Source organism: Microtus oregoni, unplaced genomic scaffold (genome assembly GCF_018167655.1).
Source record: "Microtus oregoni isolate MIOR12 unplaced genomic scaffold, Mior012 000000F_ref0000247, whole genome shotgun sequence".
Lineage (NCBI taxonomy): Eukaryota > Metazoa > Chordata > Mammalia > Rodentia > Cricetidae > Microtus > Microtus oregoni.
In genome coordinates this window covers 33034144-33056769 of record NW_024543059.1, presented here as the reverse complement: position 1 = coordinate 33056769, position 22626 = coordinate 33034144, and the positions used below count along the sequence as shown (strand labels likewise).

Genomic DNA, 22626 nt, shown 5'->3' with positions numbered 1-22626 from the left:
ATCTGAAAAGTAGGTTTGTGTGGAGCGATTGTGGGTTCCAAAGCTCAGAGAAAGGATCAGAGTCAAGTCCTATATAATATTTACCTAATATGGAAGTTGAAGCTGAACCTTTGTTAATATTCATGAAATAAAAGAGCATGTTGTCACAAGAGACACACAAACACAAAAAACTCTACCAGAAAGATAAAATTGATTTTAAATTCATTGGTTATAATTGCCTATTATTGTTGGTTCCGCTGGCTTTCCTCTCATGACAAGAGGGCAGAGACAGCCATGTGGTTGAGGTTGTTAGGCTAAGAATTTCAACATGAAAGCAACATGGACACTGGCAAGACTGACTGCAATGTCCATAGAGGTAAACTGAGGAAAGAATTGGCTGCTAGAAAGGGTGGAGGATAAGGCATAAAACAATGTTGATGATCATGATGATGATGATGGTGATTTTGATGGTGATGGTGATTTTGATGATGATGATGACACACTGAAATAGGAGGAATTGGAAACTATCAAAAACTTCCATCTTGAATAGGTAATCAAGAAATCCAGGAACATTTTTGCCCTTTGAAACATATTAAGTACACCCCTGTATTTTTGTTGCATTTTATTTTATACTTTTCTTCTTTTTGTCCATGAAGCTAGTTGTCAAGATCAAATTCAATTCATCAAAATTCATCATGTGTTTATCTTGTGTTCTGTTCCTGTGGCACAATAGAGTGTTGATATTTGTTGATGACTAATGGGCTATAACGTATAGGAGAAAATGTCTTCATGATCTCCTTGATGCCTTACCTCAGTTGAGATCCTGAGAAAGAAGCCTGCCGCACAATGCTGATCTTCCTCTTCAAAGCCAAAGAGTCTATCTTTCACTGCTTTCCAGTGTCACTGGGGATGCTCATGTGTTCAAAGCTGCCTTCTCTGGATCGATGATGACAACAGGTTTCTGAGGACGCTGATTGACTCAAACATAACCCCTCTGAGGTCCAGATAAGTGGTGGTCTTGACGACCGTGATGCTTCCAGAACATGGCTAGCACTCTTGCCTTTTAAAGGAAGGCAGTTACAGTGCAGACGGGCTTTGATCTCCTAAATTTTGAGAGAAGAGCAACTTGCTTGAAGTAAAAACTGTCCAGCTTTCTGCTTCCATATTCTGCCTCGAAAAAGAACCATACGAAAGCCCGGACTGTACATTGATTTGAAGTTATTTGCCCTTACATGCATGAAAGAAGGACTCAAAAAGAGGTGGAAGCAGTGAATTCATTACAGAGAATCTCAATGATCCTCGCTGATGAATTGGACATAACTACAATTGGACGAGGGCAAGAGGAGGTGGCAGGACTCGTGCCCACCCTGACTGCCAAATTTGGAGAGCTTTGGGATTCCTGTTCCTTTCACAATTTAGGCAGGAAGGCCTGATTATTTCCCATATTGTGAGAGTCATTCCATTTCCCTTGTTGTCTCTGAATATATCACACTCCCTGGATGCTGTATCAATTCTCCATGCTAATGGTCATCTCACGCTCCAGCCACCATATAGAGTTGTTTTTCATGTCTGGATATTCTCAGCTCTCATATCTTACTATCATAATTTCTTATTCAAAGATGAGAGAACTTTTTGATAAAGTCCAATTAAAATCTGTCTTTTCATCAGCCTGGTCTGTGATTCGGACCTTCACGTTGTTTACACTGTTTTGATTTATTTGCATGCTGAGAGATTCACAAGAAGTATAGTTGGCTCAGAGATACAATTCCAACGTCCATCAAGCATTTCACTTCCATGCAGGCCTCCAAACCAATCAGCTGGGACAAAATGGGAAGCATGTTCCCGAGGAGCATAAATAATGCAGCAGACACATGAAGCTTTCACGTGTAACAGGGGTGAAGGCAATCACTGATCAGAGCAACCAATTCCCAACTAACAGAAAAAGATTCAGAGATAAGTTGCATATAACACAGAGACATGATGAAAGAAAATCCTCAGATTTCCCCAAAGATCCAGAGAAATGTTATGATCACCAACATTGTACATGGGTAGGGAATTCGAATGAACAACACCTCCTGCTCTCCAAATGACATACACCATTCCCAACCAGAAGTTCGCAAGAGAATTTTGGATTGCCATCCACCAGTTTAGTGCATGTTGCCATTTCCTATACTTCAGAGAAATAAGAATTGCTCACATTACATATTCAAAGATATTTCCTGTCTTGGGATTAAGTGGAGTTGCTCAAGGTCCAGACATTGTCTGCTTTTTGATGGATGTCTCTCTTGATTCTATCATCCATAATGCTGTTGCTGTGCTTGGGTGAAAAATATTTTCTCATGATGAATCGGAAGATGATACACCTCTAGGGAACTGTTTGCTCAGCCATGTCTTCTAAAAGATGTGAAAGCAACATCCGAGATTCTGTCAGGCCCCATCCTTCTTAAAGCAGATACAGTGTGCTAGGAGATGTGGAATAGAAGATGTCAGGACAAAGGAGTATGAGAGAGAGGCACCATGACATCCCCATGCTACTCTCCATCTGCCCGTAGTAAATCGAAGGGAAAACTACTGTCTCCACTTAGGTTATTGTCTAAAGGACAGAGACTGGCAGCTTGGTAGAAGCAATCAGGAAGGAAAGGTGTCATTGTAAGACAAGCCAAAATAGAGGAAGGAAGAAACAGGTAAAGGTTGGATGGAAAGGGTGGGTATGCTAGGTAGTCTGCATAATGTGGCTATCAAGGCAGACAGTGTTGTGTGGAAAACTTAGCATCCCTGATAACTTTTATTTCTCTACTGTTACAGGACAGAATCCTGGAAGTCTTCTTATTCTTCATGCAGAAAAGGTAAGCACCGAGTGTCTATCTCTTGGCTCAATCATTTTTGCAAAGTCTGGGGATTTCTAAAAGTCCCATCTTGGACTTCATAATTTCACAGAGTTTAAGTTCTAAGGTGATACTCTCTTGACCATTATGTTTTTGTTCCTGCCCATGTCCTTAAGTCTATCACTCTTCATTTTTGACATACTAGGTCTCATAGAGGGGAATTCCCTTCTCAGCTAGTGAAAAATTTTAGAAATATCACCATTGAGTGACCTCAGGTGTGTGAAGGTTATTCAAAAATGTCTCTTAAAACCACCATTCTATTCAATCTTTCTGATGTATGGTAAATTTGGGATGCTCAATTTTCATGTATCCCATGATTTAAGGGTTTTTCACCTCACCTCCATTCACCCAACACTTCTTTCCACCCGTTTTGAGCAGTCCTCTTCTTGAGAATTGCCGGCGAGCCCACCCTTGAATGTAGCCATCTAGCATACTGAGAAGCAAGATAAGTGTTTTGCTACTCTGTCTTTAATTTATGTGATTTCAGAAATTTCCCCCTTTCAGTTTCACAAAAAAAATCTTCAGACTTCCAGGTTACTGGTGCATCTGGGTGTGTTTCTTTTCATGGAGAGCCTCTCCAAATGGCAGCTTGATCATATATATTTTATAAAAAGCATTTTATCTCAAATCTGAAAAGTAGGTTTGTGTGGAGCGATTGTGGGTTCCAAAGCTCAGAGAAATGATCAGAGTCAAGTCCTATATAATATTTACCTAATATGGAAGTTGAAGCTGAACCTTTGTTAATATTCATGAAATAAAAGAGCATGTTGTCACAAGAGACACACAAACACAAAAAACTCTACCAGAAAGATAAAATTGATTTTAAATTCATTGGTTATAATTGCCTATTATTGTTGGTTCCGCTGGCTTTCCTCTCATGACAAGAGGGCAGAGACAGCCATGTGGTTGAGGTTGTTAGGCTAAGAATTTCAACATGAAAGCAACATGGACACTGGCAAGACTGACTGCAATGTCCATAGAGGTAAACTGAGGAAAGAATTGGCTGCTAGAAAGGGTGGAGGATAAGGCATAAAACAATGTTGATGATCATGATGATGATGATGGTGATTTTGATGGTGATGGTGATTTTGATGATGATGATGACACACTGAAATAGGAGGAATTGGAAACTATCAAAAACTTCCATCTTGAATAGGTAATCAAGAAATCCAGGAACATTTTTGCCCTTTGAAACATATTAAGTACACCCCTGTATTTTTGTTGCATTTTATTTTATACTTTTCTTCTTTTTGTCCATGAAGCTAGTTGTCAAGATCAAATTCAATTCATCAAAATTCATCATGTGTTTATCTTGTGTTCTGTTCCTGTGGCACAATAGAGTGTTGATATTTGTTGATGACTAATGGGCTATAACGTATAGGAGAAAATGTCTTCATGATCTCCTTGATGCCTTACCTCAGTTGAGATCCTGAGAAAGAAGCCTGCCGCACAATGCTGATCTTCCTCTTCAAAGCCAAAGAGTCTATCTTTCACTGCTTTCCAGTGTCACTGGGGATGCTCATGTGTTCAAAGCTGCCTTCTCTGGATCGATGATGACAACAGGTTTCTGAGGACGCTGATTGACTCAAACATAACCCCTCTGAGGTCCAGATAAGTGGTGGTCTTGACGACCGTGATGCTTCCAGAACATGGCTAGCACTCTTGCCTTTTAAAGGAAGGCAGTTACAGTGCAGACGGGCTTTGATCTCCTAAATTTTGAGAGAAGAGCAACTTGCTTGAAGTGAAAACTGTCCAGCTTTCTGCTTCCATATTCTGCCTCGAAAAAGAACCATACGAAAGCCCGGACTGTACATTGATTTGAAGTTATTTGCCCTTACATGCATGAAAGAAGGACTCAAAAAGAGGTGGAAGCAGTGAATTCATTACAGAGAATCTCAATGATCCTCGCTGATGAATTGGACATAACTACAATGGGACGAGGGCAAGAGGAGGTGGCAGGACTCGTGCCCACCCTGACTGCCAAATTTGGAGAGCTTTGGGATTCCAGTTCCTTTCACAATTTAGGCAGGAAGGCCTGATTATTTCCCATATTGTGAGAGTCATTCCATTTCCCTTGTTGTCTCTGAATATATCACACTCCCTGGATGCTGTATCAATTCTCCATGCTAATGGTCATCTCACGCTCCAGCCACCATATAGAGTTGTTTTTCATGTCTGGATATTCTCAGCTCTCATATCTTACTATCATAATTTCTTATTCAAAGATGAGAGAACTTTTTGATAAAGTCCAATTAAAATCTGTCTTTTCATCAGCCTGGTCTGTGATTCGGACCTTCACGTTGTTTACACTGTTTTGATTTATTTGCATGCTGAGAGATTCACAAGAAGTATAGTTGGCTCAGAGATACAATTCCAACGTCCATCAAGCATTTCACTTCCATGCAGGCCTCCAAACCAATCAGCTGGGACAAAATGGGAAGCATGTTCCCGAGGAGCATAAATAATGCAGCAGACACATGAAGCTTTCACGTGTAACAGGGGTGAAGGCAATCACTGATCAGAGCAACCAATTCCCAACTAACAGAAAAAGATTCAGAGATAAGTTGCATATAACACAGAGACATGATGAAAGAAAATCCTCAGATTTCCCCAAAGATCCAGAGAAATGTTATGATCACCAACATTGTACATGGGTAGGGAATTCGAATGAACAACACCTCCTGCTCTCCAAATGACATACACCATTCCCAACCAGAAGTTCGCAAGAGAATTTTGGATTGCCATCCACCAGTTTAGTGCATGTTGCCATTTCCTATACTTCAGAGAAATAAGAATTGCTCACATTACATATTCAAAGATATTTCCTGTCTTGGGATTAAGTGGAGTTGCTCAAGGTCCAGACATTGTCTGCTTTTTGATGGATGTCTCTCTTGATTCTATCATCCATAATGCTGTTGCTGTGCTTGGGTGAAAAATATTTTCTCATGATGAATCGGAAGATGATACACCTCTAGGGAACTGTTTGCTCAGCCATGTCTTCTAAAAGATGTGAAAGCAACATCCGAGATTCTGTCAGGCCCCATCCTTCTTAAAGCAGATACAGTGTGCTAGGAGATGTGGAATAGAAGATGTCAGGACAAAGGAGTATGAGAGAGAGGCACCATGACATCCCCATGCTACTCTCCATCTGCCCGTAGTAAATCGAAGGGAAAACTACTGTCTCCACTTAGGTTATTGTCTAAAGGACAGAGACTGGCAGCTTGGTAGAAGCAATCAGGAAGGAAAGGTGTCATTGTAAGACAAGCCAAAATAGAGGAAGGAAGAAACAGGTAAAGGTTGGATGGAAAGGGTGGGTATGCTAGGTAGTCTGCATAATGTGGCTATCAAGGCAGACAGTGTTGTGTGGAAAACTTAGCATCCCTGATAACTTTTATTTCTCTACTGTTACAGGACAGAATCCTGGAAGTCTTCTTATTCTTCATGCAGAAAAGGTAAGCACCGAGTGTCTATCTCTTGGCTCAATCATTTTTGCAAAGTCTGGGGATTTCTAAAAGTCCCATCTTGGACTTCATAATTTCACAGAGTTTAAGTTCTAAGGTGATACTCTCTTGACCATTATGTTTTTGTTCCTGCCCATGTCCTTAAGTCTATCACTCTTCATTTTTGACATACTAGGTCTCATAGAGGGGAATTCCCTTCTCAGCTAGTGAAAAATTTTAGAAATATCACCATTGAGTGACCTCAGGTGTGTGAAGGTTATTCAAAAATGTCTCTTAAAACCACCATTCTATTCAATCTTTCTGATGTATGGTAAATTTGGGATGCTCAATTTTCATGTATCCCATGATTTAAGGGTTTTTCACCTCACCTCCATTCACCCAACACTTCTTTCCACCCGTTTTGAGCAGTCCTCTTCTTGAGAATTGCCGGCGAGCCCACCCTTGAATGTAGCCATCTAGCATACTGAGAAGCAAGATAAGTGTTTTGCTACTCTGTCTTTAATTTATGTGATTTCAGAAATTTCCCCCTTTCAGTTTCACAAAAAAAATCTTCAGACTTCCAGGTTACTGGTGCATCTGGGTGTGTTTCTTTTCATGGAGAGCCTCTCCAAATGGCAGCTTGATCATATATATTTTATAAAAAGCATTTTATCTCAAATCTGAAAAGTAGGTTTGTGTGGAGCGATTGTGGGTTCCAAAGCTCAGAGAAATGATCAGAGTCAAGTCCTATATAATATTTACCTAATATGGAAGTTGAAGCTGAACCTTTGTTAATATTCATGAAATAAAAGAGCATGTTGTCACAAGAGACACACAAACACAAAAAACTCTACCAGAAAGATAAAATTGATTTTAAATTCATTGGTTATAATTGCCTATTATTGTTGGTTCCGCTGGCTTTCCTCTCATGACAAGAGGGCAGAGACAGCCATGTGGTTGAGGTTGTTAGGCTAAGAATTTCAACATGAAAGCAACATGGACACTGGCAAGACTGACAGCAATGTCCATAGAGGTAAAGTGAGGAAAGAATTGGCTGCTAGAAAGGGTGGAGGATAAGGCATAAAACAATGTTGATGATCATGATGATGATGATGGTGATTTTGATGGTGATGGTGATTTTGATGATGATGATGACACACTGAAATAGGAGGAATTGGAAACTATCAAAAACTTCCATCTTGAATAGGTAATCAAGAAATCCAGGAACATTTTTGCCCTTTGAAACATATTAAGTACACCCCTGTATTTTTGTTGCATTTTATTTTATACTTTTCTTCTTTTTGTCCATGAAGCTAGTTGTCAAGATCAAATTCAATTCATCAAAATTCATCATGTGTTTATCTTGTGTTCTGTTCCTGTGGCACAATAGAGTGTTGATATTTGTTGATGACTAATGGGCTATAACGTATAGGAGAAAATGTCTTCATGATCTCCTTGATGCCTTACCTCAGTTGAGATCCTGAGAAAGAAGCCTGCCGCACAATGCTGATCTTCCTCTTCAAAGCCAAAGAGTCTATCTTTCACTGCTTTCCAGTGTCACTGGGGATGCTCATGTGTTCAAAGCTGCCTTCTCTGGATCGATGATGACAACAGGTTTCTGAGGACGCTGATTGACTCAAACATAACCCCTCTGAGGTCCAGATAAGTGGTGGTCTTGACGACCGTGATGCTTCCAGAACATGGCTAGCACTCTTGCCTTTTAAAGGAAGGCAGTTACAGTGCAGACGGGCTTTGATCTCCTAAATTTTGAGAGAAGAGCAACTTGCTTGAAGTGAAAACTGTCCAGCTTTCTGCTTCCATATTCTGCCTCGAAAAAGAACCATACGAAAGCCCGGACTGTACATTGATTTGAAGTTATTTGCCCTTACATGCATGAAAGAAGGACTCAAAAAGAGGTGGAAGCAGTGAATTCATTACAGAGAATCTCAATGATCCTCGCTGATGAATTGGACATAACTACAATGGGACGAGGGCAAGAGGAGGTGGCAGGACTCGTGCCCACCCTGACTGCCAAATTTGGAGAGCTTTGGGATTCCAGTTCCTTTCACAATTTAGGCAGGAAGGCCTGATTATTTCCCATATTGTGAGAGTCATTCCATTTCCCTTGTTGTCTCTGAATATATCACACTCCCTGGATGCTGTATCAATTCTCCATGCTAATGGTCATCTCACGCTCCAGCCACCATATAGAGTTGTTTTTCATGTCTGGATATTCTCAGCTCTCATATCTTACTATCATAATTTCTTATTCAAAGATGAGAGAACTTTTTGATAAAGTCCAATTAAAATCTGTCTTTTCATCAGCCTGGTCTGTGATTCGGACCTTCACGTTGTTTACACTGTTTTGATTTATTTGCATGCTGAGAGATTCACAAGAAGTATAGTTGGCTCAGAGATACAATTCCAACGTCCATCAAGCATTTCACTTCCATGCAGGCCTCCAAACCAATCAGCTGGGACAAAATGGGAAGCATGTTCCCGAGGAGCATAAATAATGCAGCAGACACATGAAGCTTTCACGTGTAACAGGGGTGAAGGCAATCACTGATCAGAGCAACCAATTCCCAACTAACAGAAAAAGATTCAGAGATAAGTTGCATATAACACAGAGACATGATGAAAGAAAATCCTCAGATTTCCCCAAAGATCCAGAGAAATGTTATGATCACCAACATTGTACATGGGTAGGGAATTCGAATGAACAACACCTCCTGCTCTCCAAATGACATACACCATTCCCAACCAGAAGTTCGCAAGAGAATTTTGGATTGCCATCCACCAGTTTAGTGCATGTTGCCATTTCCTATACTTCAGAGAAATAAGAATTGCTCACATTACATATTCAAAGATATTTCCTGTCTTGGGATTAAGTGGAGTTGCTCAAGGTCCAGACATTGTCTGCTTTTTGATGGATGTCTCTCTTGATTCTATCATCCATAATGCTGTTGCTGTGCTTGGGTGAAAAATATTTTCTCATGATGAATCGGAAGATGATACACCTCTAGGGAACTGTTTGCTCAGCCATGTCTTCTAAAAGATGTGAAAGCAACATCCGAGATTCTGTCAGGCCCCATCCTTCTTAAAGCAGATACAGTGTGCTAGGAGATGTGGAATAGAAGATGTCAGGACAAAGGAGTATGAGAGAGAGGCACCATGACATCCCCATGCTACTCTCCATCTGCCCGTAGTAAATCGAAGGGAAAACTACTGTCTCCACTTAGGTTATTGTCTAAAGGACAGAGACTGGCAGCTTGGTAGAAGCAATCAGGAAGGAAAGGTGTCATTGTAAGACAAGCCAAAATAGAGGAAGGAAGAAACAGGTAAAGGTTGGATGGAAAGGGTGGGTATGCTAGGTAGTCTGCATAATGTGGCTATCAAGGCAGACAGTGTTGTGTGGAAAACTTAGCATCCCTGATAACTTTTATTTCTCTACTGTTACAGGACAGAATCCTGGAAGTCTTCTTATTCTTCATGCAGAAAAGGTAAGCACCGAGTGTCTATCTCTTGGCTCAATCATTTTTGCAAAGTCTGGGGATTTCTAAAAGTCCCATCTTGGACTTCATAATTTCACAGAGTTTAAGTTCTAAGGTGATACTCTCTTGACCATTATGTTTTTGTTCCTGCCCATGTCCTTAAGTCTATCACTCTTCATTTTTGACATACTAGGTCTCATAGAGGGGAATTCCCTTCTCAGCTAGTGAAAAATTTTAGAAATATCACCATTGAGTGACCTCAGGTGTGTGAAGGTTATTCAAAAATGTCTCTTAAAACCACCATTCTATTCAATCTTTCTGATGTATGGTAAATTTGGGATGCTCAATTTTCATGTATCCCATGATTTAAGGGTTTTTCACCTCACCTCCATTCACCCAACACTTCTTTCCACCCGTTTTGAGCAGTCCTCTTCTTGAGAATTGCCGGCGAGCCCACCCTTGAATGTAGCCATCTAGCATACTGAGAAGCAAGATAAGTGTTTTGCTACTCTGTCTTTAATTTATGTGATTTCAGAAATTTCCCCCTTTCAGTTTCACAAAAAAAATCTTCAAACTTCCAGGTTACTGGTGCATCTGGGTGTGTTTCTTTTCATGGAGAGCCTCTCCAAATGGCAGCTTGATCATATATATTTTATAAAAAGCATTTTATCTCAAATCTGAAAAGTAGGTTTGTGTGGAGCGATTGTGGGTTCCAAAGCTCAGAGAAATGATCAGAGTCAAGTCCTATATAATATTTACCTAATATGGAAGTTGAAGCTGAACCTTTGTTAATATTCATGAAATAAAAGAGCATGTTGTCACAAGAGACACACAAACACAAAAAACTCTACCAGAAAGATAAAATTGATTTTAAATTCATTGGTTATAATTGCCTATTATTGTTGGTTCCGCTGGCTTTCCTCTCATGACAATAGGGCAGAGACAGCCATGTGGTTGAGGTTGTTAGGCTAAGAATTTCAACATGAAAGCAACATGGACACTGGCAAGACTGACAGCAATGTCCATAGAGGTAAAGTGAGGAAAGAATTGGCTGCTAGAAAGGGTGGAGGATAAGGCATAAAACAATGTTGATGATCATGATGATGATGATGGTGATGGTGATGGTGATGGTGATGGTGATGGTTATGCAGATGATGATGATGACACACTGAAATAGGAGGAATTGGAAACTATCAAAAACTTCCATCTTGAATAGGTAATCAAGAAATCCAGGAACATTTTTGCCCTTTGAAACATATTAAGTACACCCCTGTATTTTTGTTGCATTTTATTTTATACTTTTCTTCTTTTTGTCCATGAAGCTAGTTGTCAAGATCAAATTCAATTCATCAAAATTCATCATGTGTTTATCTTGTGTTCTGTTCCTGTGGCACAATAGAGTGTTGATATTTGTTGATGACTAATGGGCTATAACGTATAGGAGAAAATGTCTTCATGATCTCCTTGATGCTTTACCTCAGTTGAGATCCTGAGAAAGAAGCCTGCCGCACAATGCTGATCTTCCTCTTCAAAGCCAAAGAGTCTATCTTTCACTGCTTTCCAGTGTCACTGGGGATGCTCATGTGTTCAAAGCTGCCTTCTCTGGATCGATGATGACAACAGGTTTCTGAGGACGCTGATTGACTCAAACATAACCCCTCTGAGGTCCAGATAAGTGGTGGTCTTGACGACCGTGATGCTTCCAGAACATGGCTAGCACTCTTGCCTTTTAAAGGAAGGCAGTTACAGTGCAGACGGGCTTTGATCTCCTAAATTTTGAGAGAAGAGCAACTTGCTTGAAGTGAAAACTGTCCAGCTTTCGGCTTCCATATTCTGCCTCGAAAAAGAACCATACGAAAGCCCAGACTGTACATTGGTTTGAAGTTATTTGCCCTTACATGCATGAAAGAAGGACTCAAAAAGAGGTGGAAGCAGTGAATTCATTACAGAGAATCTCAATGATCCTCTCTGATGAATTGGACATAACTACAATGGGACGAGGGCAAGAGGAGGTGGCAGGACTCGTGCCCACCCTGACTGCCAAATTTGGAGAGCTTTGGGATTCCTGTTCCTTTCACAATTTAGGCAGGAAGGCCTGATTATTTCCCATATTGTGAGAGTCATTCCATTTCCCTTGTTGTCTCTGAATATATCACACTCCCTGGATGCTGTATCAATTCTCCATGCTAATGGTCATCTCACGCTCCAGCCACCATATAGAGTTGTTTTTCATGTCTGGATATTCTCAGCTCTCATATCTTACTATCATAATTTCTTATTCAAAGATGAGAGAACTTTTTGATAAAGTCCAATTAAAATCTGTCTTTTCATCAGCCTGGTCTGTGATTCGGACCTTCACGTTGTTTACACTGTTTTGATTTATTTGCATGCTGAGAGATTCACAAGAAGTATAGTTGGCTCATAGATACAATTCCAATGTCCATCAAGCATTTCACTTCCATGCAGGCCTCCAAACCAATCAGCTGGGACAAAATGGGAAGCATGTTCCCGAGGAGCATAAATAATGCAGCAGACACATGAAGCTTTCACGTGTAACAGGGGTAAGGCAATCACTGATCAGAGCAACCAATTCCCAACTAACAGAAAAAGATTCAGAGATAAGTTGCATATAACACAGAGACATGATGAAAGAAAATCCTCAGATTTCCCCAAAGATCCAGAGAAATGTTATGATCACCAACATTGTACATGGGTAGGGAATTCGAATGAACAACACCTCCTGCTCTCCAAATGACATACACCATTCCCAACCAGAAGTTCGCAAGAGAATTTTGGATTGCCATCCACCAGTTTAGTTCATGTTGCCATTTCCTATACTTCAGAGAAATAAGAATTGCTCACATTACATATTCAAAGATATTACCTGTCTTGGGATTAAGTGGAGTTGCTCAAGGTCCAGACATTGTCTGCTTTTTGATGGATGTCTCTCTTGATTCTATCATCCATAATGCTGTTGCTGTGCTTGGGTGAAAAATATTTTCTCATGATGAATCGGAAGATGATACACCTCTAGGGAACTGTTTGCTCAGCCATGTCTTCTAAAAGATGTGAAAGCAACATCCGAGATTCTGTCAGGCCCCATCCTTCTTAAAGCAGATACAGTGTGCTAGGAGATGTGGAATAGAAGATGTCAGGACAAAGGAGTATGAGAGAGAGGCACCATGACATCCCCATGCTACTCTCCATCTGCCCGTAGTAAATCGAAGGGAAAACTACTGTCTCCACTTAGGTTATTGTCTAAAGGACAGAGACTGGCAGCTTGGTAGAAGCAATCAGGAAGGAAAGGTGTCATTGTAAGACAAGCCAAAATAGAGGAAGGAAGAAACAGGTAAAGGTTGGATGGAAAGGGTGGGTATGCTAGGTAGTCTGCATAATGTGGCTATCAAGGCAGACAGTGTTGTGTGGAAAACTTAGCATCCCTGATAACTTTTATTTCTCTACTGTTACAGGACAGAATCCTGGAGGTCTTCTTATTCTTCATGCAGAAAAGGTAAGCACCGAGTGTCTATCTCTTGGCTCAATCATTTTTGCAAAGTCTGGGGCTTTCTAAAAGTCCCATCTTGGACTTCATAATTTCACAGAGTTTAAGTTCTAAGGTGATACTCTCTTGACCATTATGTTTTTGTTCCTGCCCATGTCCTTAAGTCTATCACTCTTCATTTTTGACATACTAGGTCTCATAGAGGGGAATTCCCTTCTCAGCTAGTGAAAAATTTTAGAAATATCACCATTGAGTGACTTCAGGTGTGTGAAGGTTATTCAAAAATGTCTCTTAAAACCACCATTCTATTCAATCTTTCTGATGTATGGTAAATTTGGGATGCTCAATTTTCATGTATCCCATGATTTAAGGGTTTTTCACCTCACCTCCATTCACCCAACACTTCTTTCCACCCGTTTTGAGCAGTCCTCTTCTTGAGAATTGCCGCCGAGCCCACCCTTGAATGTAGCCATCTAGCATACTGAGAAGCAAGATAAGTGTTTTGCTACTCTGTCTTTAATTTATGTGATTTCAGAAATTTCCCCCTTTCAGTTTCACAAAAAAAATCTTCAGACTTCCAGGTTACTGGTGCATCTGGGTGTGTTTCTTTTCATGGAGAGCCTCTCCAAATGGCAGCTTGATCATATATATTTTATAAAAAGCATTTTATCTCAAATCTGAAAAGTAGGTTTGTGTGGAGCGATTGTGGGTTCCAAAGCTCAGAGAAAGGATCAGAGTCAAGTCCTATATAATATTTACCTAATATGGAAGTTGAAGCTGAACCTTTGTTAATATTCATGAAATAAAAGAGCATGTTGTCACAAGAGACACACAAACACAAAAAACTCTACCAGAAAGATAAAATTGATTTTAAATTCATTGGTTATAATTGCCTATTATTGTTGGTTCCGCTGGCTTTCCTCTCATGACAAGAGGGCAGAGACAGCCATGTGGTTGAGGTTGTTAGGCTAAGAATTTCAACATGAAAGCAACATGGACACTGGCAAGACTGACTGCAATGTCCATAGAGGTAAACTGAGGAAAGAATTGGCTGCTAGAAAGGGTGGAGGATAAGGCATAAAACAATGTTGATGATCATGATGATGATGATGGTGATGGTGATGGTGATTTTGATGATGATGATGACACACTGAAATAGGAGGAATTGGAAACTATCAAAAACTTCCATCTTGAATAGGTAATCAAGAAATCCAGGAACATTTTTGCCCTTTGAAACATATTAAGTACACCCCTGTATTTTTGTTGCATTTTATTTTATACTTTTCTTCTTTTTGTCCATGAAGCTAGTTGTCAAGATCAAATTCAATTCATCAAAATTCATCATGTGTTTATCTTGTGTTCTGTTCCTGTGGCACAATAGAGTGTTGATATTTGTTGATGACTAATGGGCTATAACGTATAGGAGAAAATGTCTTCATGATCTCCTTGATGCTTTACCTCAGTTGAGATCCTGAGAAAGAAGCCTGCCGCACAATGCTGATCTTCCTCTTCAAAGCCAAAGAGTCTATCTTTCACTGCTTTCCAGTGTCACTGGGGATGCTCATGTGTTCAAAGCTGCCTTCTCTGGATCGATGATGACAACAGGTTTCTGAGGACGCTGATTGACTCAAACATAACCCCTCTGAGGTCCAGATAAGTGGTGGTCTTGACGACCGTGATGCTTCCAGAACATGGCTAGCACTCTTGCCTTTTAAAGGAAGGCAGTTACAGTGCAGACGGGCTTTGATCTCCTAAATTTTGAGAGAAGAGCAACTTGCTTGAAGTGAAAACTGTCCAGCTTTCGGCTTCCATATTCTGCCTCGAAAAAGAACCATACGAAAGCCCAGACTGTACATTGGTTTGAAGTTATTTGCCCTTACATGCATGAAAGAAGGACTCAAAAAGAGGTGGAAGCAGTGAATTCATTACAGAGAATCTCAATGATCCTCTCTGATGAATTGGACATAACTACAATGGGACAAGGGCAAGAGGAGGTGGCAGGACTCGTGCCCACCCTGACTGCCAAATTTGGAGAGCTTTGGGATTCCTGTTCCTTTCACAATTTAGGCAGGAAGGCCTGATTATTTCCCATATTGTGAGAGTCATTCCATTTCCCTTGTTGTCTCTGAATATATCACACTCCCTGGATGCTGTATCAATTCTCCATGCTAATGGTCATCTCACGCTCCAGCCACCATATAGAGTTGTTTTTCATGTCTGGATATTCTCAGCTCTCATATCTTACTATCATAATTTCTTATTCAAAGATGAGAGAACTTTTTGATAAAGTCCAATTAAAATCTGTCTTTTCATCAGCCTGGTCTGTGATTCGGACCTTCACGTTGTTTACACTGTTTTGATTTATTTGCATGCTGAGAGATTCACAAGAAGTATAGTTGGCTCAGAGATACAATTCCAACGTCCATCAAGCATTTCACTTCCATGCAGGCCTCCAAACCAATCAGCTGGGACAAAATGGGAAGCATGTTCCCGAGGAGCATAAATAATGCAGCAGACACATGAAGCTTTCACGTGTAACAGGGGTGAAGGCAATCACTGATCAGAGCAACCAATTCCCAACTAACAGAAAAAGATTCAGAGATAAGTTGCATATAACACAGAGCCATGATGAAAGAAAATCCTCAGATTTCCCCAAAGATCCAGAGAAATGTTATGATCACCAACATTGTACATGGGTAGGGAATTCGAATGAACAACACCTCCTGCTCTCCAAATGACATACACCATTCCCAACCAGAAGTTCGCAAGAGAATTTCGGATTGCCATCCACCAGTTTAGTTCATGTTGCCATTTCCTATACTTCAGAGAAATAAGAATTGCTCACATTACATATTCAAAGATATTACCTGTCTTGGGATTAAGTGGAGTTGCTCAAGGTCCAGACATTGTCTGCTTTTTGATGGATGTCTCTCTTGATTCTATCATCCATAATGCTGTTGCTGTGCTTGGGTGAAAAATATTTTCTCATGATGAATCGGAAGATGATACACCTCTAGGGAACTGTTTGCTCAGCCATGTCTTCTAAAAGATGTGAAAGCAACATCCGAGATTCTGTCAGGCCCCATCCTTCTTAAAGCAGATACAGTGTGCTAGGAGATGTGGAATAGAAGATGTCAGGACAAAGGAGTATGAGAGAGAGGCACCATGACATCCCCATGCTACTCTCCATCTGCCCGTAGTAAATCGAAGGGAAAACTACTGTCTCCACTTAGGTTATTGTCTAAAGGACAGAGACTGGCAGCTTGGTAGAAGCAATCAGGAAGGAAAGGTGTCATTGTAAGACAAGCCAAAATAGAGGAAGGAAGAAACAGGTAAAGGTTGGATGGAAAGGGTGGGTATGCTAGGTAGTCTGCATAATGTGGCTATCAAGGCAGACAGTGTTGTGTGGAAAACTTAGCATCCCTGATAACTTTTATTTCTCTACTGTTACAGGACAGACTCCTGGAGGTCTTCTTATTCTTCATGCAGAAAAGGTAAGCACCGAGTGTCTATCTCTTGGCTCAATCATTTTTGCAAAGTCTGGGGCTTTCTAAAAGTCCCATCTTGGACTTCATAATTTCACAGAGTTTAAGTTCTAAGGTGATACTCTCTTGACCATTATGTTTTTGTTCCTGCCCATGTCCTTAAGTCTATCACTCTTCATTTTTGACATACTAGGTCTCATCGAGGGGAATTCCCTTCTCAGCTAGTGAAAAATTTTAGAAATATCACCATTGAGTGACTTCAGGTGTGTGAAGGTTATTCAAAAATGTCTCTTCAAACCACCATTCTATTCAATCTTTCTGATGTATGGTAAATTTGGGATGCTCAATTTTCATGTATCCCATGATTTAAGGGTTTTTCACCTCACCTCCATTCACCCAACACTTCTTTCCACCCGTTTTGAGCAGTCCTCTTCTTGAGAATTGCTGGCGAGCCCACCCTTGAATGTAGCCATCTAGCATACTGAGAAGCAAGATAAGTGTTTTGCTACTCTGTCTTTAATTTATGTGATTTCAGAAATTTCCCCCTTTCAGTTTCACAAAAAAAATCTTCAGACTTCCAGGTTACTGGTGCATCTGGGTGTGTTTCTTTTCATGGAGAGCCTCTCCAAATGGCAGCTTGATCATATATATTTTATAAAAAGCATTTTATCTCAAATCTGAAAAGTAGGTTTGTGTGGAGCGATTGTGGGTTCCAAAGCTCAGAGAAATGATCAGAGTCAAGTCCTATATAATATTTACCTAATATGGAAGTTGAAGCTGAACCTTTGTTAATATTCATGAAATAAAAGAGCATGTTGTCACAAGAGACACACAAACACAAAAAACTCTACCAGAAAGATAAAATTGATTTTAAATTCATTGGTTATAATTGCCTATTATTGTTGGTTCCGCTGGCTTTCCTCTCATGACAAGAGGGCAGAGACAGCCATGTGGTTGAGGTTGTTAGGCTAAGAATTTCAACATGAAAGCAACATGGACACTGGCAAGACTGACTGCAATGTCCATAGAGGTAAACTGAGGAAAGAATTGGCTGCTAGAAAGGGTGGAGGATAAGGCATAAAACAATGTTGATGATCATGATGATGATGATGGTGATTTTGATGGTGATGGTGATTTTGATGATGATGATGACACACTGAAATAGGAGGAATTGGAAACTATCAAAAACTTCCATCTTGAATAGGTAATCAAGAAATCCAGGAACATTTTTGCCCTTTGAAACATATTAAGTACACCCCTGTATTTTTGTTGCATTTTATTTTATACTTTTCTTCTTTTTGTCCATGAAGCTAGTTGTCAAGATCAAATTCAATTCATCAAAATTCATCATGTGTTTATCTTGTGTTCTGTTCCTGTGGCACAATAGAGTGTTGATATTTGTTGATGACTAATGGGCTATAACGTATAGGAGAAAATGTCTTCATGATCTCCTTGATGCTTTACCTCAGTTGAGATCCTGAGAAAGAAGCCTGCCGCACAATGCTGATCTTCCTCTTCAAAGCCAAAGAGTCTATCTTTCACTGCTTTCCAGTGTCACTGGGGATGCTCATGTGTTCAAAGCTGCCTTCTCTGGATCGATGATGACAACAGGTTTCTGAGGACGCTGATTGACTCAAACATAACCCCTCTGAGGTCCAGATAAGTGGTGGTCTTGACGACCGTGATGCTTCCAGAACATGGCTAGCACTCTTGCCTTTTAAAGGAAGGCAGTTACAGTGCAGACGGGCTTTGATCTCCTAAATTTTGAGAGAAGAGCAACTTGCTTGAAGTAAAAACTGTCCAGCTTTCGGCTTCCATATTCTGCCTCGAAAAAGAACCATACGAAAGCCCAGACTGTACATTGGTTTGAAGTTATTTGCCCTTACATGCATGAAAGAAGGACTCAAAAAGAGGTGGAAGCAGTGAATTCATTACAGAGAATCTCAATGATCCTCTCTGATGAATTGGACATAACTACAATGGGACGAGGGCAAGAGGAGGTGGCAGGACTCATGCCCACCCTGACTGCCAAATTTGGAGAGCTTTGGGATTCCTGTTCCTTTCACAATTTAGGCAGGAAGGCCTGATTATTTCCCATATTGTGAGAGTCATTCCATTTCCCTTGTTGTCTCTGAATATATCACACTCCCTGGATGCTGTATCAATTCTCCATGCTAATGGTCATCTCACGCTCCAGCCACCATATAGAGTTGTTTTTCATGTCTGGATATTCTCAGCTCTCATATCTTACTATCATAATTTCTTATTCAAAGATGAGAGAACTTTTTGATAAAGTCCAATTAAAATCTGTCTTTTCATCAGCCTGGTCTGTGATTCGGACCTTCACGTTGTTTACACTGTTTTGATTTATTTGCATGCTGAGAGATTCACAAGAAGTATAGTTGGCTCAGAGATACAATTCCAACATCCATCAAGCATTTCACTTCCATGCAGGCCTCCAAACCAATCAGCTGGGACAAAATGGGAAGCATGTTCCCGAGGAGCATAAATAATGCACCAGACACATGAAGCTTTTACGTGTAACAGGGGTGAAGGCAATCACTGATCAGAGCAACCAATTCCCAACTAACAGAAAAAGATTCAGAGATAAGTTGCATATAACACAGAGACATGATGAAAGAAAATCCTCAGATTTCCCCAAAGATCCAGAGAAATGTTATGATCACCAACATTGTACATGGGTAGGGAATTCGAATGAACAACACCTACTGCTCTCCAAATGACATACACCATTCCCAACCAGAAGTTCGCAAGAGAATTTCGGATTGCCATCCACCAGTTTAGTTCATGTTGCCATTTCCTATACTTCAGAGAAATAAGAATTGCTCACATTACATATTCAAAGATATTACCTGTCTTGGGATTAAGTGGAGTTGCTCAAGGTCCAGACATTGTCTGCTTTTTGATGGATGTCTCTCTTGATTCTATCATCCATAATGCTGTTGCTGTGCTTGGGTGAAAAATATTTTCTCATGATGAATCGGAAGATGATACACCTCTAGGGAACTGTTTGCTCAGCCATGTCTTCTAAAAGATGTGAAAGCAACATCCGAGATTCTGTCAGGCCCCATCCTTCTTAAAGCAGATACAGTGTGCTAGGAGATGTGGAATAGAAGATGTCAGGACAAAGGAGTATGAGAGAGAGGCACCATGACATCCCCATGCTACTCTCCATCTGCCCGTAGTAAATCGAAGGGAAAACTACTGTCTCCACTTAGGTTATTGTCTAAAGGACAGAGACTGGCAGCTTGGTAGAAGCAATCAGGAAGGAAAGGTGTCATTGTAAGACAAGCCAAAATAGAGGAAGGAAGAAACAGGTAAAGGTTGGATGGAAAGGGTGGGTATGCTAGGTAGTCTGCATAATGTGGCTATCAAGGCAGACAGTGTTGTGTGGAAAACTTAGCATCCCTGATAACTTTTATTTCTCTACTGTTACAGGACAGACTCCTGGAGGTCTTCTTATTCTTCATGCAGAAAAGGTAAGCACCGAGTGTCTATCTCTTGGCTCAATCATTTTTGCAAAGTCTGGGGATTTCTAAAAGTCCCATCTTGGACTTCATAATTTCACAGAGTTTAAGTTCTAAGGTGATACTCTCTTGACCATTATGTTTTTGTTCCTGCCCATGTCCTTAAGTCTATCACTCTTCAGTTTTGACATACTAGGTCTCATCGAGGGGAATTCCCTTCTCAGCTAGTGAAAAATTTTAGAAATATCACCATTGAGTGACTTCAGGTGTGTGAAGGTTATTCAAAAATGTCTCTTAAAACCACCATTCTATTCAATCTTTCTGATGTATGGTAAATTTGGGATGCTCAATTTTCATGTATCCCATGATTTAAGGGTTTTTCACCTCACCTCCATTCACCCAACACTTCTTTCCACCCGTTTTGAGCAGTCCTCTTCTTGAGAATTGCCGCCGAGCCCACCCTTGAATGTAGCCATCTAGCATACTGAGAAGCAAGATAAGTGTTTTGCTACTCTGTCTTTAATTTATGTGATTTCAGAAATTTCCCCCTTTCAGTTTCACAAAAAAAATCTTCAGACTTCCAGGTTACTGGTGCATCTGGGTGTGTTTCTTTTCATGGAGAGCCTCTCCAAATGGCAGCTTGATCATATATATTTTATAAAAAGCATTTTATCTCAAATCTGAAAAGTAGGTTTGTGTGGAGCGATTGTGGGTTCCAAAGCTCAGAGAAAGGATCAGAGTCAAGTCCTATATAATATTTACCTAATATGGAAGTTGAAGCTGAACCTTTGTTAATATTCATGAAATAAAAGAGCATGTTGTCACAAGAGACACACAAACACAAAAAACTCTACCAGAAAGATAAAATTGATTTTAAATTCATTGGTTATAATTGCCTATTATTGTTGGTTCCGCTGGCTTTCCTCTCATGACAAGAGGGCAGAGACAGCCATGTGGTTGAGGTTGTTAGGCTAAGAATTTCAACATGAAAGCAACATGGACACTGGCAAGACTGACTGCAATGTCCATAGAGGTAAACTGAGGAAAGAATTGGCTGCTAGAAAGGGTGGAGGATAAGGCATAAAACAATGTTGATGATCATGATGATGATGATGGTGATGGTGATGGTGATGGTGATTTTGATGATGATGATGACACACTGAAATAGGAGGAATTGGAAACTATCAAAAACTTCCATCTTGAATAGGTAATCAAGAAATCCAGGAACATTTTTGCCCTTTGAAACATATTAAGTACACCCCTGTATTTTTGTTGCTTTTTATTTTATACTTTTCTTCTTTTTGTCCATGAAGCTAGTTGTCAAGATCAAATTCAATTCATCAAAATTCATCATGTGTTTATCTTGTGTTCTGTTCCTGTGGCACAATAGAGTGTTGATATTTGTTGATGACTAATGGGCTATAACGTATAGGAGAAAATGTCTTCATGATCTCCTTGATGCTTTACCTCAGTTGAGATCCTGAGAAAGAAGCCTGCCGCACAATGCTGATCTTCCTCTTCAAAGCCAAAGAGTCTATCTTTCACTGCTTTCCAGTGTCACTGGGGATGCTCATGTGTTCAAAGCTGCCTTCTCTGGATCGATGATGACAACAGGTTTCTGAGGACGCTGATTGACTCAAACATAACCCCTCTGAGGTCCAAATAAGTGGTGGTCTTGACGACCGTGATGCTTCCAGAACATGGCTAGCACTCTTGCCTTTTAAAGGAAGGCAGTTACAGTGCAGACGGGCTTTGATCTCCTAAATTTTGAGAGAAGAGCAACTTGCTTGAAGTAAAAACTGTCCAGCTTTCGGCTTCCATATTCTGCCTCGAAAAAGAACCATACGAAAGCCCAGACTGTACATTGGTTTGAAGTTATTTGCCCTTACATGCATGAAAGAAGGACTCAAAAAGAGGTGGAAGCAGTGAATTCATTACAGAGAATCTCAATGATCCTCTCTGATGAATTGGACATAACTACAATGGGACGAGGGCAAGAGGAGGTGGCAGGACTCGTGCCCACCCTGACTGCCAAATTTGGAGAGCTTTGGGATTCCTGTTCCTTTCACAATTTAGGCAGGAAGGCCTGATTATTTCCCATATTGTGAGAGTCATTCCATTTCCCTTGTTGTCTCTGAATATATCACACTCCCTGGATGCTGTATCAATTCTCCATGCTAATGGTCATCTCACGCTCCAGCCACCATATAGAGTTGTTTTTCATGTCTGGATATTCTCAGCTCTCATATCTTACTATCATAATTTCTTATTCAAAGATGAGAGAACTTTTTGATAAAGTCCAATTAAAATCTGTCTTTTCATCAGCCTGGTCTGTGATTCGGACCTTCACGTT

General features: G+C 40.3%; 1 long non-coding RNA gene and 7 other non-coding genes across 8 annotated transcripts; all 8 read left to right on the top strand.

Annotated features, from left to right (window-relative positions):
- The first annotated feature begins 917 nt into the window (after positions 1-917).
- On the top strand, positions 918-982 carry LOC121455182. The gene has a single exon (XR_005975448.1). It is a non-coding gene; the product is annotated as a small nucleolar RNA SNORD109A (small nucleolar RNA).
- Positions 983-4408: 3426 nt separating this feature from the next.
- LOC121455177 lies at positions 4409-4473 on the top strand. Its single transcript, XR_005975447.1, has one exon. It is a non-coding gene; the product is annotated as a small nucleolar RNA SNORD109A (small nucleolar RNA).
- A 3426-nt stretch (positions 4474-7899) lies between these two features.
- LOC121455173 lies at positions 7900-7964 on the top strand. Its single transcript, XR_005975446.1, has one exon. It is a non-coding gene; the product is annotated as a small nucleolar RNA SNORD109A (small nucleolar RNA).
- Positions 7965-11305: 3341 nt separating this feature from the next.
- LOC121450299 lies at positions 11306-14788 on the top strand. The gene is made up of 3 exons (XR_005974585.1): positions 11306-11421; positions 13269-13309; positions 14764-14788. It is a non-coding gene; the product is annotated as an uncharacterized LOC121450299 (long non-coding RNA).
- On the top strand, positions 11403-11467 carry LOC121455170. The gene has a single exon (XR_005975445.1). It is a non-coding gene; the product is annotated as a small nucleolar RNA SNORD109A (small nucleolar RNA).
- Positions 14789-14886: 98 nt separating the features above from the next.
- Positions 14887-14951, top strand: LOC121455165. Its single transcript, XR_005975444.1, has one exon. It is a non-coding gene; the product is annotated as a small nucleolar RNA SNORD109A (small nucleolar RNA).
- A 3426-nt stretch (positions 14952-18377) lies between these two features.
- On the top strand, positions 18378-18442 carry LOC121455162. The gene has a single exon (XR_005975443.1). It is a non-coding gene; the product is annotated as a small nucleolar RNA SNORD109A (small nucleolar RNA).
- Positions 18443-21868: 3426 nt separating this feature from the next.
- LOC121455156 lies at positions 21869-21933 on the top strand. The gene has a single exon (XR_005975442.1). It is a non-coding gene; the product is annotated as a small nucleolar RNA SNORD109A (small nucleolar RNA).
- The last annotated feature ends 693 nt before the right edge of the window (positions 21934-22626 follow it).